Consider the following 16013-nt stretch of genomic DNA (forward strand, 5'->3'; position numbering starts at 1 on the left):
AGATGTGTCCCACACTGATAAGGAGTAATAACCCTAAAACAGTCTGTCTGTACATGGTTAGCTTTTTCTTCTGGAGAAGATTCTTGTTTTCGCTTGTATTCCCAATTATTGTTACAAGGCTTTGAAAAAGGTCTGACATTGACTTGCAGAAATGCTGCCTTTTAATAGGTGACGATGTAGAGGCATTGTTCCATATTTCTATTTAAAAAACTAGTTGCACTTGCCTGTTGCCTCCTCAGATCCCAATATTATAATTCTTTGTATGTCATATTTTTCCTCTCTCAAGCACAGAACTCTTGAGTTAAAGGGGTTTCCAGTCAACGTTGGCTATCAGTGTCGGAATACACTGGGGTCAGAGTAGAAACCGCTGCTCTGACTCCTGTATAGTGGCCAACGCTCATAATTGCAAGCGCAATTGTAGTGGCCCGAAGTACATATGTCTGGCCCCTCTATAACTGTCATACATGTCATGTCTTCGGTGTGGATGCACTGTGCAAATTGTCTTGTTTCTAGTTATGTGTATTGCACAGCTGCAGCATGTAAGAGGTTAATGTCTATGAATGTCTGGGATATGTCTGAAAATTGTAACCAATTGTCATGTCACGTGGGTATATAAAATATAAATATGAGTGCAAGCCAAAAAGTGTGGTCCGTTCTGGCTGTCTGTCTTTGGAGATCCATTTCCTTAAAGGTAGAGTGAGGAGGGAAAGTGCCGGCCACATGGGGGTACCTTCAACCCTCTTGTCATTAAGAATGGAAGCTAAGGAGAGGTATCCTGATGTCCCAACTCCGGGACCCCTACCTTAAGTGAGAATGAGAAAAGGAGCCACCGTGCAGTGTCAAAGCATCCACCTGCAAGTGGGTATTATTTTATCTTGATGCCATCGGAAGTACTGGTGGAGCCAAGATACAAGAAGTTTGACATGGGGTAGCTGCCCCCTGTCCCTTATTGGCTGTCCTGCATTCTCCCCTACTCGCCCTCACAGGTCCTGTTGCCACTCCGTTGTGGAGGAAGGTGACAGCTGGCGGTCGGGACTTATCAGCACTGCAGGGCACTGGACCACTCCGTGGAGGAAGGTGACAGCGCTCGATGTGCACTTCACAGCCCTGCTGTGCGACGGAGTGGTGAGTGGCGGTTCTCAGTGGCTGTCCGGCGATGTTCAGAGCGGTGTTGTGGGCTGGAGCGCTCAGCGCTGGTGTTCAGTCATCTGTGTTGCTGTGGGCCGCAGCGCTGAGCGGCAGCGCTCTGCACTTCAGAGGTACGGATCGCTGAGTGCAGAGTTGGAACTCTTCAGGTCCACCACACCATTAATCAGGTAACCCCTGTCCCAGCGTTGCCTGGAAGAGGCCAAGCGCTGCCTTGACTGAGGTTGCACACATCCCTCTGCGGAGGAGTTTGGTAGAGCCACCATGACAAGTGCCACCTCTATCTCACTATCTCCTCAGCGTGTGCCTTGTGTCTCGGTCGCCACACTACCCTCATTAAAATCAATGGGAGCTGCTGTGCTTGCAATTACAGGCTGGAGTCCAATTGATTTCAATGACAGCTGTGCCTGTAATTATGAGCACTGGCCACTACACTGGGGTTGGAGCAGTGCTTCTGCTGCAACCCCAGTATATCCCGATACTGGCAGCCGACACTGCCTGGATAACCCTTTTAAAGGCTTCTTCTTTTATTTACCAGCATCCTCTCTACCATCTAGATACTGCACACTGACTTCATCCTACAATCCTTTTCATCCCAGCATCTCTACAAGTTGGGAAAGGCAGAAGAAATAGAAATACAGGGTGTCCCAAAAATGTATACACGCTTCAACGTGAAAAACATATTCATAATAGCTTTATCACTAGGTGTATATAGACATTACAGGATAGCTGTAAGTCAGTTTTGACTTCCGCAATCACATTAGATGCTCAGAGTGGTCACCATTAACATCCAGACACTTCTGATTTTGGCAAACTACCGTACGAACAACATTGTCAAGCGTGCCTCCATCATTTTATTTGGCTCTCCTGAAGGCTACAGGTTGGCTTTAGCAATCGCACAAAGACTACTGCCGCCATGTATTCAATTTGGATTTTAACAAAGGGCATAATAACCACTATTAAAGTGTGCATACATTTTTTGGGATACCCTTTATATGTACAAACAAAAGGTTGTATGAGATAATTCACTGGTAAGTTTACCTGTAGATAACTTATAAGATTACCTGAAGACCACATCATGGTATCACAACATATTAAGGTAGGACGTGACTCTCCTCTATTGACAAACACAACTTTGCTGCACTGCAACATGCAACTATGTATTCATTTGTTTCCTTTTTTGCTTAGTATGATATGTTAAAGGGTTTTTCTACCTTATGGCCCTTCTATTCCTTGTAAGGAACTAGAGAATGCTAAAACTATGTGCAGTGAGCGTAGGCAAAGGCTTTATTCACATCTGCGTTGGAGCCTTTGTTCAGAACCTGTGGTGCAGATCAGCATCAAATGCCGGACAAAAAAGTCATGCATGCAGAACTTTTTCTTCCTGTAAAACTGCTGGGCAGGTGCAGGAACTGAACGGACCCCATTATAGTCAATGGAGTCCATTCAGTACAGTTTGGTATGTGTTCATCCAGGGGATTTCGTTTTTCGGTTTCTCGGAGCACGAAAACATAATTGTAACGCAGATGTGAACTTAACATTATTGACTGAATATGCACAGAAAAAATGGCGTGATTACAGTGATTACTCAAATAGGAAGATGGAACAATACTTCTGCAGCGCCACTTATTGGAAGGCAGCATTCCTGCAAGTGAATGTCAGACTTTTTAAGCAAGTCTTGTAACAATGACTGGGAGCTGGGAGCCATAACTCTGCATGGTTCCAACAATGACCTGGTGACCTGTGCTATTGAAAAACAGAATAGACCGGTATTAAAATTCTTTTTTCTGCAAAAAGCATCACCTAATAATTATAACTAAGGGAAGGATAGAATACTGTTTAACAGTCCTGTAGCGCCATGCCGTTGGTTTACTCACGAAAAAGCTCTTGGCAAGTTCCCTTTAAATATCTTAAGTGCTGAGCTGATTGCAATCTGTAAATGTACACAAAAATGAATTCCTGTAATGTGTTTGAAGCTTATACTGTCTTCGGGAACCTATGTTTGCCAAGTGTAATCCTTCTTTGTGCAGGTTTTCTTCCGTGACATTGAGAAAACAATTATGTCATTACAGCAATTAACTTAAAGGGAACTGACACGTAAACTAATTTATGGTGCTGTTAGGGGATGTGACATGGAGCTGGGTGAAGTCTTTTTTATACTCACCCGCTCCTTGATTCATACGGTGCCCACCACTGAAGATGCCACTGAAAATTGGATTTGTTTCACAGTGCCATGAACGCTCTCTTCCATAGACTTGTATAGGAGAGCATGCGCACAGCACTGTGAAATGAGTTGGATTTTCAGTGCTGTGCGCCAGCTTTAGCAGAGGTTGCAGCAGGAACAAGGGAGAGGGTGAGTCTAAAAAATAGTTCACCCAGCTCTATGTCCCGTTCCCTACAGTACCATAACGTAGTTTTCTGTGCCATGGGGACATGACAGGTTCCCTTTAAGAGTTGTGAATAGAAAGCTGTATTGCCATGGTCATATACTAGACATCTTAGCTGTCTGAAGCAAGGAGGTTGGTAATGGAGAGTATTATTCCTCTATGCTCTGTTAAAGGGAACCCGTTACGTTGAACATAGTGTCTAATCTGCAAGCATGATGTTATAGAGCAAGGGGAGCTTAGCAGATGCATAAGTAGTTTTATGGAGTTTTCAAATTCAGTAGAATTTTTGGCTTAGAAGTCCAGTGGGTGGTCCTGATTAACGATTAACAGTCTTCCATACTTGAATTTGCTTATAGAGATGGCTGTCAATCAGTGATAAGACCTCCCACTGGACTTCCAAGCCCAAAATGAGTAGAAATCTGCATCAATAAATCACAAGTTTTGCTGAATCATTTCCCACCTATATATCGATCAACTCAACTCCTCCTGCTCTGTAACATGCTGCCCAGAGATAGGGCGGTATGTACAATGTGACGGGTCCCCTTAAAGACAAATGATCAAAATACAAGTTAATGCATCTATTATGAAAAAGTACACTTCAATTAGGGGCATCTACAAAATGGTCATAATTGCACCCCACATGCCATTCCCCAAATTAGAGTTGTGGGACCCCTGCATTGCAATACATTTTGTATTTAACCTGTTCTTTATATCTGCAGCTCTAGATGTATTCTAATTCTTGATTAGAATGTTGAACTAGTGATGCCTTCCAGTGTGTTTTAACCAAATGTACAACTCATTCAAGGAGGTCTTTATAAATATGCTCAGAGTATATCGTATTTTAGTGCTCCTGCAAACGGGTGATTTTGAACGCATTTTCGTGTACACAAAATTGCTCACACAAACTGCAGACAATAGAAGCCACTGATTTCAATGGGTTCTCTCACATTAAGCATTTTTGCGCCCGCATTTCTGCTCTTTTTTTGTGTGCGCATTTTGCACCCGAGGCTCAATAGGAGTCTATGGGAGTACATAAATACGCACCCCGTCCACACTAAATCATGCTCGTAACTGTGTGATCTTGCGGTGTTAATTGCTGACATCGGGAACTAATTAGTCTGCTGAGCCAATTCAAAACCGGCGCACGTGTCTACCGCGTCGATGTGAACGGTCCTGACAATACAAAATTGTACAATAAAGAGCACGTGATCACGTTCTATTCAGAGCGCAATCACGTCATCCTCTCGTGAGCGTATAGACGCATGCGCTCATGTACAGGAACCTTTAATGTTATGTTGCGCAATAGAAACCTATGGAGGAAATGCATGTTTATACCTGAGGCTTTAGTATAGCTCCATTTACACAGTATATAATAGTAACAATCAGTTTAGGCAACCCAGCAGCAATTAGAGACAAGCATTTACACATATTATTACGTAAAAAGTCTGACACATTCCCCAATTTTTCAGTGACCAACAATGTATATGCTCTAATAATGATTCCCATCAACAAGTGTTTTCTTGCTACTAGTTCAGTGGATGCCACCATTTACATTAGTTGAAGCTTGGGGAAAAAATAATTAAAATCTAATTTTACTGAAAATTCATCATTTTCATTTGAAAGTTTTACAACTCATCAAGTCTAAAGTGTACAATGAACTGGAACTTGGAACACTGTATATAGTAATTATATAGAGTTATATAATGAACAGAAGCTGCTTTTATCCTTCCCTTAATCATCATCTGGAACATCAACCCATTGTGGCAAATTGTCATGATAATCATGGCATTGGCACAAATTGTTTTACAGCCTGCAAATCATTGTATATGTCACCAAGTAGTGGCAGAAGAGTGCAGTGCAGATCATTCAATGTTCCACCATCCTTACAATTATGTTTTGTGAGTTTTGACAAAGTCCAAGGTCCACTCGATGCATTGCGATGTGCTCAGTATGGGGTGATACAGACATCATTTTTCATTTCCTTGTTTTTTGAATGCTAAAGTGACACTTGCACGGGTACACCTGGCATAACAATGCATCATCAATGCTGAATAAGTGCTGTTTGCATCGGTTTTCATCAACTGTTTTCTTTGCATGGCTCTAGAATGCACTACGGTCATTTTTTCGTTAATCTGACTTTACCAATGGATTCTACAATATCATTCTACTAAGTGACTGGTACTGTTTAAAAATGCAAGAAAGTTGACTTTGATTGTTCTTTCCCAGAGCCCTTCAATTGTGCAAACTTGTTACCACTGAATCTGAAAGACTATCTGCTTGTGCAAATAGTTCTTATGGCTGGTATAGGGGCCAGATTTGCTTACTTAGTATCACTGCCCTTTATATGTAGGTATATTATTAAGTGGCAGTGCTGTATGTGATTAGTTAGTTTAGTAAAATGTATCAAAACCCTTAAAAAATCTTTAGCGCTAAACATAAATCTACTCCTGAAATTATCAGTTACCATGAAAAGTTTAAGAAGTATTTACAAGAAGTTAGTCCTTTGACCTCTAAGTGACCTGAGATTGATTTTATGTAGCAAAGTTAAATGTCCAATTACCTGTAACTATCAGGTTGTACAATCCTGATCCTCCTGAGCGGCTATTAGTGTTGCATTTGATATCTGAGACCTCAGCAGCCTGTGGATGCTTCCTCTCTAGCCAGAGCCTGGCCGGACTTGCAGTCACCTCTATAGAGCTGTGTTTGCATTCATGTCTCCGTCTTATTGAGACTAAGTTGCTTGGTTACAATTTTCCTGACAACAGTAGGACAACCCCCTCCTCCCCATTATGTGGCAGTGGACATGTGCTTTGACACTGACAAAATTTGCTTTCCAACTTCTGGTCTGCTTAATACTTCAATCCCCCTTTGAATGCATTCACATCTGCTATAAACCAGTTAAAGATTACATAAGCATTGACAAAATGAGGATCCAAAAATATTCAGGCCGGGGTCCGTCACTCGGGACTTCAATAGATTAGGGATCAGTGCTGGTTTACACTGGGGTCAGAGAGGAAGTCGCTGCTCCGACCCTTGTGTAGTGCAGGCTCTGCTCCCATTGATTTCAATGAGTGCCACACCTGCAATTACAAGCACCGGCCACTACACAGGGTCAGAGCAGTGGTTTCCGCTCTGACCCCGTGTACTTGCGATACTGTCAGCGGACGACTGATCAGTCGGGTTCCCGAGTGGCAGAACCTGGATTATCAACTATTGGTGACCTCTTGAGTATTGGTCATCAATAGTATTTTCCCAGGAAAACCCCATTAATAGCACATGTATTTTGAGCAGGCACTGAAAACCCAGCTTTTCTCTATTAAAGAGACCCTCTGATCCTGCACAAACAAAGATCACCATACTGCTTTTTTTGACTACTTGATGCACACTGTATAGTAATATACATCATTAGTATAATTCACTTAGTATAAGACATTAGTATAAGACACTATACGCTGCTGTGATTGGTCAGTACTGCCCATGTGACCAGCATTGGTCAGTCAAAGCAGCACGTAGTGTCTCAGACTACCGATGTATACTAATGTACAGTGCGCATCAGGTAGTCAGAGAAGGATGGGCCATCTTTGTTTCTCCAGAATCAGAGGGTTGTTTTCATATCGCACTTTGAAAATATTTGCCTAGCCTTCCACAAGGTTTGTGCATTGATCTTAATGTTGGCAAACTCTTAATTTAACGATTTTCGAAGCACACTTTGAGTGTGATTAGTGACTAGTGATGAGCGAGCATACTCGCTAAGGGCAATTGATCGAGTGAGCCTTGCCCTTAGCGAGTACCTGCCCGCTCAAGAGAAAAGGTTCGGGTGCCGGCGGCGAGCAGGGAGCTGCGGGGGAGAGCGGGGAGGAACGGAGGGGAGATCTCTCTCTCCCTCTCTCCCCCCCCGCTCACCCCTGCTGACTGCCGCAACTCACCGCTCCCCCGTGCCGGCACCCGAACCTTTTCTCTCGAGTGGGCAGGTACTCGCTAAGGGCAATGCTCACTCGAGCAATTGCCCTTAGCGAGTATGCTCGCTCATCTCTATTAGTGACTAATGATGAATTTAGAAAATATTCATCTATCATAAATTAATTAACAGATTAATAAGATACAACTGATCTTGGATTCAGGAGACATTAAAAATATTTGCTTGACCAAAGATGAGCATCTACTTGAAATAGTAGATGAAGGAGTGGCTGATAAAACAGAGGTAACTCCGCTGTGCATTTCCTTACTAGAACATTTGTAGGGACTGGTATGTTTTAAGAGTCCTTCTACATAGGCCTATAAATCATAGTAGTCCCAGTAGTAATAGTGACCCGTATAGTGGCCCCAGTAGTAACTATCCCCTATACAGGTGGCACCAGTAGTAATAGTGACCCCTATAGTAGCCCCAGTAATGTGTCCTGTATATTGGTGGCCCCAGTAGTAATTGTGCTCCCATATTGGCTCCAGGAGTAATAGTGTCCCCTATATTGGCCCCAGTAGTAATAATGACTTTCATAGTGGCTCTAGTAGTAATAGCATTCTCTATATTGGCCCCAGCATCCCTACAGACATTCCACTCACTCAGCCTGCGGCCCGATCCAGCGGCAGAACCTGTGACTGCTGACCTCTCCCTTGGCTTGAACGTCTTGTGTTTGACAGGTGTTTTCTAAATGGTTATTAGATTTTAGACCACTTAAACTACAGTATTATAGGAGCCCAATCGCCCTATATCAGGTGTAGTATGTGCACTTCTGTAGGCACCTTTGACCTAAACAGCAGCTTCATGTTTATTCAGCTTTACTCTTTGTAATGGCATGTTAGCTCCTGAAATGTCATTTGTGTTCCAATGTTTGCAGAGTTTTGTTTCCTTTATTTGATAGACCGATTGACCAACATAACTGCAGAGGACAAACTGTGTGTGGGAAGTCTACCACAGGCGACTACTGAATTGTTTAGGTAACCTCATGAAGTAGTTACGTGAGATAATCCCAGCCAGCCGCGTCATCCATGTATTCATTCTTCATTCCGTAACTCCGAATGAAAACGTTTTACTTGTGTGCAGGAGGCATCTTCAATTTCATACAATCAAAGTCACGCCCTCGGCTTTTATCTTGAGGAATTACCACAAAATTCAATATGCTTTCACACTGGCAGAATATTTCCACAATCCGCACCTAAAGACGCAATTTAAAGTGGTTTTTCAAGATCTTTATTTTACATAAAATCCAACTTCCCTGCTATAAAATAACAGATTGGCATATACTCACCTCTCCCCGCTGTGTCCGGTATCCACTCTGGATATCCGCTCTGACATCACGTTTATAGGCATCCCCAGCCTGTTCACGGGACATCACAGCCAATGACAGAAACACTATCTTTTCTCCTAAGGGAGAGCACCTAGACAGTGAGTGAAGAGACTCAAAAGGCCATTTGGATGTATTATTCCATCTCCCTTATTTGCATATTACCAAGAGGAGCATGAATGGCCCTTTGAGTCTCCTCACTCATCCGTCTAGGTGCTCTCCCTAAAGAGAAAAGATAGCGGTTTTGACCCCAGGCCTCTCACTAGCAAAGCCAGACTCCTACTGAACACTGATGAAGGGCAAATACCCTGAAACAGCTGTCTGTACATAGAGTCTGGCTTTGCTTTTAATTCCCAGTCATTGTTACAAGGCTTGTATAAAGAGTCTAACTTTGGCTTGAAGGAATGCTGCCTTCCAATAGGTGGCACTGTGGAGGTATTATTCCATGTCCCTTAATAGCCAATGACAGAGCTCGGCTATCGAGTTCGAAGTTCTAGCGCCTGTGGCATTCCATAAATTGGGTGAGATTGTAGACTGTAAACAAACACCAGTTGCACAGGACATAGCGGGAGTGGGGAGAGGTGAGTATGAGCCTATTTGTTATTTTATGATGGAGGAGATGAATTTGATGTAAAACAAAGATCCCAGAAAAAACCTTTAATCTGCTGCGGATTTCCTCTCCATAACCTGGACGTACACATGCAGATTTTGGTGAGGAATTTTTGCTGTCTTTAGGTGTGGATCATGGAAATATTCCATCTAAGTGAAAACACCCTAACTACTACTTACCACTGCTACCTATTCATATGCTTGACACTCTCTTTTATGAAAGGGGATATCCACTTTATGATCAGATTACATCAGGAGACCCTTCTAACAAAAAGACTGTTCAGAATAATCCACTGCTGGGATCACCGGTGATCAACTATAATCTTTGGAGGAACCCGCCAGCAAGTGTAACTCTATCACGTGGCAGTATCCCTTGAAGGGGCTGTCCAAGATTGCAGCTTCTTTATGAAACCTGGTCCACCCATGTGCGGAATATAGTAAAGAGTTCATAGAGCTCATACTCACCTCTCCCAGCAACCCGCTCATTCCCCACCGGCAGATCCAGGTCTCCTTGCTTAAATAATGTTAACAGGCCATAGTCAGCCTGTGCTTTCTCATAAACAGACTGATGCAGCCAATGACAGAGCTCAGCGATCGTCACTGAGTTCTGTCATTGGTTGCAGCGACAGGTTTATCACATATTGACTGCAGCCTGTGAACAATATCTCAATACCCGGAGCCACCAGCGGGGGACAAATGGTGAGAGGTGAGTATGAGCTCTAGAAGCTCTTTATAAACTTCTGCACATGAGGGGACCTGATTTTATAATGAAGCAGAATCTCGAACAACCCCTTGAAGTGTGACAATTAAAGGGGTTTTCTGATATAAAAAGATACAGGTTGCAAATAATGGTTTCAAATTTAAAAAAAACTAAAGCATTTTTGCTTTTCCAAGGACCTTCTCGTTGAGTGCCACCACTCCAGCACCTACTGGCCAATCTCGGAAATGATTGCTACAGTCACTTGCTCATGTGGCCACTTAGCTGTTCGCTGAGGCCAGTGATTAGCTAATAGGTCATGTGACAATGAATGGCAAGTGACTGCTGCAATCACTTCTGGGACTGAACTAGCAGGGACTCGAGGGCAGCAATGGACATGGAGGTCATTGGAAAGATCAACATGGCTTCTTCTCTATTTTACATCATCGGCTGACTAAAATTTTTTAATGACAGAAAACCCCTTTAAGAAGCAATCTCAAGCCAGATAACCACTAGGAAGCTGCCTCAACCTTCCTTGTTCGCTGTACAGGATTAATGGAAAGTGGGGTGGTAACCAGTGATGGAATGGACCCATTATTGGATGTCATTAATGTAAGTTAGAGAGTAAAGAAAGAGGCAGACAGAAAAGGGTGATCAGTCGCTTATTTTCTTCTTTGATTTAAGATATCCTTTAATGTTTGACCACAAGGTTCGTATATCACGAGGATAAATGACACGCATACTTGTACGCAATAGGATCGCTTATAAGTATTTCATCAGACCTGCTTTCAAGGTATTTGACTGACTTGCAATTAGTTTCCAGCAGGGGGGAAAGTACTGAGTGCTGAGTTGTTAGACATACGCTAAGGACAAGTGAGCGCATACTGTTAGTAATAACCACACGGCCGGCGCTGACAGTGAATGTGAAGCACAATTATAGATTCCCCTGGGAACAGATTTACTTTTGTCTTGCATTATTTAGTCTTCCCACAAAATCATTTATTAGGGCTTATCCATGCAAACACATTTGCGCTACGTATTACGAGTGCAAAATTTGCATGTGCAATATGCAGTGAATAAAACCTATTGAATTCCTACTCCTTATGCCCTGTTTATACGGAACAATTATCGATCAGTAAATTGTTCAAATGAACAAAACTGGATGGTAATCATTCAGTTTAAATGCAGCCAAAAACAGAACGAGAAGTGAGAATTTTTCGCTTCTCGCTCGTCGTTTAGTTTCAGCCGGCATAAAAACCCATGCTGGTTCCTGTACTTATTATGCCGTTTAAACACTGATCGCTCACATTGGAATGGGAAACGCTGAACGATAAGTTTAAATGCGCTGCCTTAACAGGGCCCCTCCATAATGTATGCATGCATTTGTCTTGTGCCTATGTGTTGTCAGTATCTTCTATGTTGCATGAATATGATGTGTATTGCGTAGCTGCAGCACTGAATGGGTTAACTGTTTGGTATGTGAGATGTCTGAAAAATGTATCTTGTTGTTCGTCATGTGATCGTGTTATGTATATATGTGTTTGCAAGGTATTTGCAAAAGAGAGTCTGTTCTGGTCTTGCAAAAGAGAGGAGCATTTGTAGTTCTGCAAGAGAGCCACAAAGACACAATCTGTTCTGTGTGCGCCACAATGGAAGAGGCTGAGAGATATCCACCAGCCTTTCCTCGGCCTGCTTTACCTGGGAGATGCCACTGTTACCCCTGAGACACTGTAAGTGAAGCGAGAGAGAGACAGGAACCTCCAAGCAGCGCTGAGTGCTTTCTGTTTCCAAATGTGAGTGTTGACCAGCAGAGAGCCGAAGAGAGTAGAGAAGAGTGACCGGTAACAGAACCCCACAGATAACTTTGGACTCTTCTCCTGTGATCCTGTGATTTCCTCCCTGTCACACCACTTTGTGTTATGCACCATTTCCAGCTGGCATGTATCTACTGTTCTGGACTGTACATAATTTTCTCAGGTAAACAAGCACTGCCGACCGCTCCCGGCTTTGCTCCTTAAATGTTTGCCTGTGTGTCGACCACTTATTTCACCATCTGGATTTACTGCAGAGGAAGGAACGGTGGTGTCACGAGTGACAAAACTGTTTAAGGTAATCTACGCATCTTGGGTTACCCCTGTGAAACTTCCCCCAGCGGTAACTTGGAGGGTCCCGTGCTACCCCCAGAGGAGGAGATGGTAGAGCTCTGTGACAAGGCCTCACTCTACCCTTTTGTCTCCTCGGCTGTGGGCCTGCTCCTCGGACGCTGCACCAGCTGAAAGTTTCCCTTATTATATTTGCTTTGCTTGCAGGGCATTATATTCTGTATACAAAACAAATATGTGCTTCCAACAAGAACCCGGTTCTTCTAGTCACTCCTGGGTAGCCACCACTTTAACGTCACAAACAAACAGCTTGTGTACAAAGCATATAACCCATAGAACAGCTAACAGTTCCTCTCTAAGGGCCACTGCAGATGAGCGCAAGCATCAAAATTCTTGCGGCAGTGCTTTTTGCACTGTTAGAGAAGCGCTATTGTGTGTTCATATCAGAGCGGAACACACCCGCGCTGGGGTTTAAAACGCTGCACAGCCTAATTAGTCCCCAATGTTATCAATTTCCTGCAAAATTTCAGGGGGATCAGGTGTGTATTTATGCTCCCCCCCAACTAAGATTCCTGTGGTGTCTTAGGAGCGCAAATGTCCACAAAAATAGAGCATTTTATTTTATGAAAATATGAAAGTGTAAGCACAATGCGCTCACATTGACTCCTTGAAGGGAGGCTCTTGTACCCTGTTGGGCCTCCTGCAGCTTGGCTACTGTCATGTCACTGCTAGCACACCTTTATTATAGGTTCTATCCTGACTAGCTTGGATGAATATCTCCTGTCCTGACCAGTTACGGCCAATTAGTCCTGCAGCTGTTAGTGTAGACAGTGGCTGGCGATTGACAGCTTGGTCAGCCAATCAGCTTCTCCCCTTTCCCTATATAATCCAGCTCTTCCTATTTATATTTCAGTATTTCTGGTCAAGTCAGCTAGCTCAGTTTACCTGTCTGTCTTCTGGTTAATTCTCTATGTTCCTGTTTGTTTTGTATCCTGTGTATTCAAGCCTTTATTTGTTGTCAGTTTCTGTGCTCAGTAGCATCTGACTCTTGACCTGGCCTTGTGCAAGCAGTGGGGTCATCCCTTTCGGGGTAGGTGCTCTGCTTCAAGGTGGGTCCTGTTGGAGGGGTTCAGAGTGCCTTGTTCTGATTGTTATGCATTGGTTCTGTCAGCTCCTGCGTAGCAAGCATACATGCCTCTCCTGACTGCTCCTAAGAAATCACCCCATGCTTTTGTCAGCGGTCCAGGATAAATGTGACAAATCCAAGACACGATATGGGCAGGTATGCAGGCTCTAGCACCCTGTTCGAATGCCTCTAGCTAGCATACAAGATAGGTGTCAGGACTCAAACCTGCGACCTCTCATGCGCCAGGCAGTGCTTCTACTGATTGAGCTCATCAGCATGCTGAATTCCTAGCTGATTCCCTGATTCCTAGTCCCGTGTTCCTCGTCCCATGTTCCTGGCTCTGTGATTTCCTGCCTAAGTTCACCCTGTGTCTTGTACCTTCCCCAATTAGCTTCCTATATAAACCTGGCCCTGTTCCCTCCTTCCTTGCACATTTATTGTGCTCTGAACATTCAGCCCTTAAAGGGGTTGTCCCGCGAAAGCAAGTGGGTCTATACACTTCTGTATGGCCATATTAATGCACTTTGTAATGTACATTGTGCATTAATTATGAGCCATACAGAAGTTATAAGAAGTTATTCACTTACCTGTTCCGTTGCTAGCGTCCTCGTCTCCATGGTGCCGTCTAATTTTCAGCATTTAATCTCCAGATTAGACGCGCTTGCGCAGTCCGGTCTTCTTCTTTTCTCAATGGGGCCGCTCGTGCCGGAGAGCGGCTCCGTGTAGCTCCGCCCCGTCACGTGCCGATTCCAGCCAATCAGGAGGCTGGAATCGGCAATGGACCGCACAGAAGCCCTGCGGTCCACCGAGGGAGAAGATCCCGGCGGCCATCTTCAGCAGGTAAGTAAGAAGTCACCGGAGCGCGGGGATTCAGGTAAGCACTATCCTGTTTTTTGTGTAAACCCCTGCATCGGGTTTGTCTCGCGCCGAACGGGGGGGCTGTTGAAAAAAAAAAAACCCGTTTCGGCGCGGGACAACCCCTTTAAACCAGTTCTTACCTCTACCTGCTCAAAGAAGCCTTCTCTGTGTACTGAGCACTGGCTTGTTCCCAACTACGTCCCTGCTTAATCCTCTGTGCTGCTTGACATCTCTGTGTACGGATCACTGGCTTGCTCCTGACCACATCTCTGCTTACTCCTCTGTACTGCTGTGTCATCTCTATGTATTGACCCATGGCTTGCTCTTGACATGTCTCTGCTTAATCGTCTGTACTGCAGTGACATGCCGTATACCAACCCCGGCTTGCCCAACCTCACTGCCCACCCCTTGTCGGCTGTGCCAGGACTCCAACCTAGTGCCAGATGGTGATATATCCATGCCACCAGATCCGAGGTTTCCTCAACCAATGCTGTATCTACTTTCAAATGAAACCAACTCCATTTAGCAATTTGTCTTCTGATTTTCATTCTCAATCTAATGGCCAGAAGGAAAGAATGAACCAGACGCTGGAGCAATATTTTCGCTGCTCCATTTCCCATCTCCAGGATGACTGGGTGGATCAATTACCAACAGCAGAGTTCATCAACAACAATGCCAAACACAATTCAACCGTACAGAGTCCGTTCTACGCCATTTACAGTATATATCTTGTTTTTATTTCTGGCCTCCTTATCAAAGCGTTGGGAAGACATCGCCAGGCTGCCCCCACCTTCCAAGATAGAAAAAAGGTGTGGTTATCAACCAAGAACCTAAAGGGTCACATACCCTCTTCTAAATTTGGGCAAAAATGCATTGGACCGTTCCCGATCACAACAAGGATCAGCCAGGTGCCGTTCCGATTAAAGCTCCTGGGCAGACTGAAAGTGCACCTAGTTTTTCACGTGTCCCCGTTGAAAGTTTTTTGGGAAAACACCATCACTAGAAGATAGCAACTGCTTCCCCCTCCAGTAAAAATTCAAGGACAAAATGAATTCATTGTGGAGAAGATCTTGGATTCAAAGATCCACAGGAGGAGGTTGCAATATCCAATAAAATGGAAGGGATTGCCAAAGGAAAACTCATATGAGCTGGCATCCATGTGCCCAGGCTCACACAAGAATTTTACCAGAGGTACCCAGAGAAGCCAACTCCTGGGATATGTGAAGGCCATCATGGAAAGGCAGCTGGTGTCAGGACTTGAACCTGCAACCTCTTGTGCTGCAGGTGGTGCTTCTACTGATTGAGCTATTCAGCATATCTTGTCTCCTGTTCCATGTTTCTGGCTTTGTGTTTCTCTAAGTCCACCCTGTGTCTTGTACCTTCCCCAATTAGCTTCCTATAAAACCTGGCCCTGTTCCCTTCTTCCTTGCATGCTTATTGTGCTCCAAACATTCAACCCTTGAACCAGCTCTTACCTCTACCTGCTCAAAGAAGACTTCTCTGTGTACCGAGCACTGGCTTGTTCCTGACTATGTCCCTGCTTAATCCTCTGTGCTGCTTGACATCTCTGTGTACTGACTACTGGCTTGCTCCTGAGTCCTGACCACATCTCTGCTTACTACTCAACATAATCTGCAGAGCTTTCAGAGATCAGCAAAACTCATGTAGGTAATGACTCCAATGGGGACCACAATCTAGTTTAGCTATCATCAAACAAACATCAAATTGGGGCATTGAATCATTCAGCATATTCGATAACTTGTCATGGGCCATAATCCAACCCAATTTATTGTTAACGAATTTGAA

General features: G+C 44.0%; 1 protein-coding gene across 5 annotated transcripts in view; it reads right to left on the reverse strand.

The window, feature by feature from the left end:
- Window positions 1-6245, reverse strand: part of TBATA (thymus, brain and testes associated) — a 53534-nt gene extending 47289 nt beyond the window's left edge. For all 5 annotated transcript variants that reach the window (XM_066600473.1, XM_066600471.1, XM_066600472.1 and 2 more), the window contains exon 1: window positions 6094-6245. The gene's annotated coding sequence lies outside the window, so the exon portion shown is untranslated. The remainder of the gene's footprint in view (window positions 1-6093) is intronic.
- Between the last annotated feature and the right edge of the window lie 9768 nt (window positions 6246-16013).

Source organism: Eleutherodactylus coqui, chromosome 4, assembly GCF_035609145.1.
Source record: "Eleutherodactylus coqui strain aEleCoq1 chromosome 4, aEleCoq1.hap1, whole genome shotgun sequence".
NCBI lineage: Eukaryota > Metazoa > Chordata > Amphibia > Anura > Eleutherodactylidae > Eleutherodactylus > Eleutherodactylus coqui.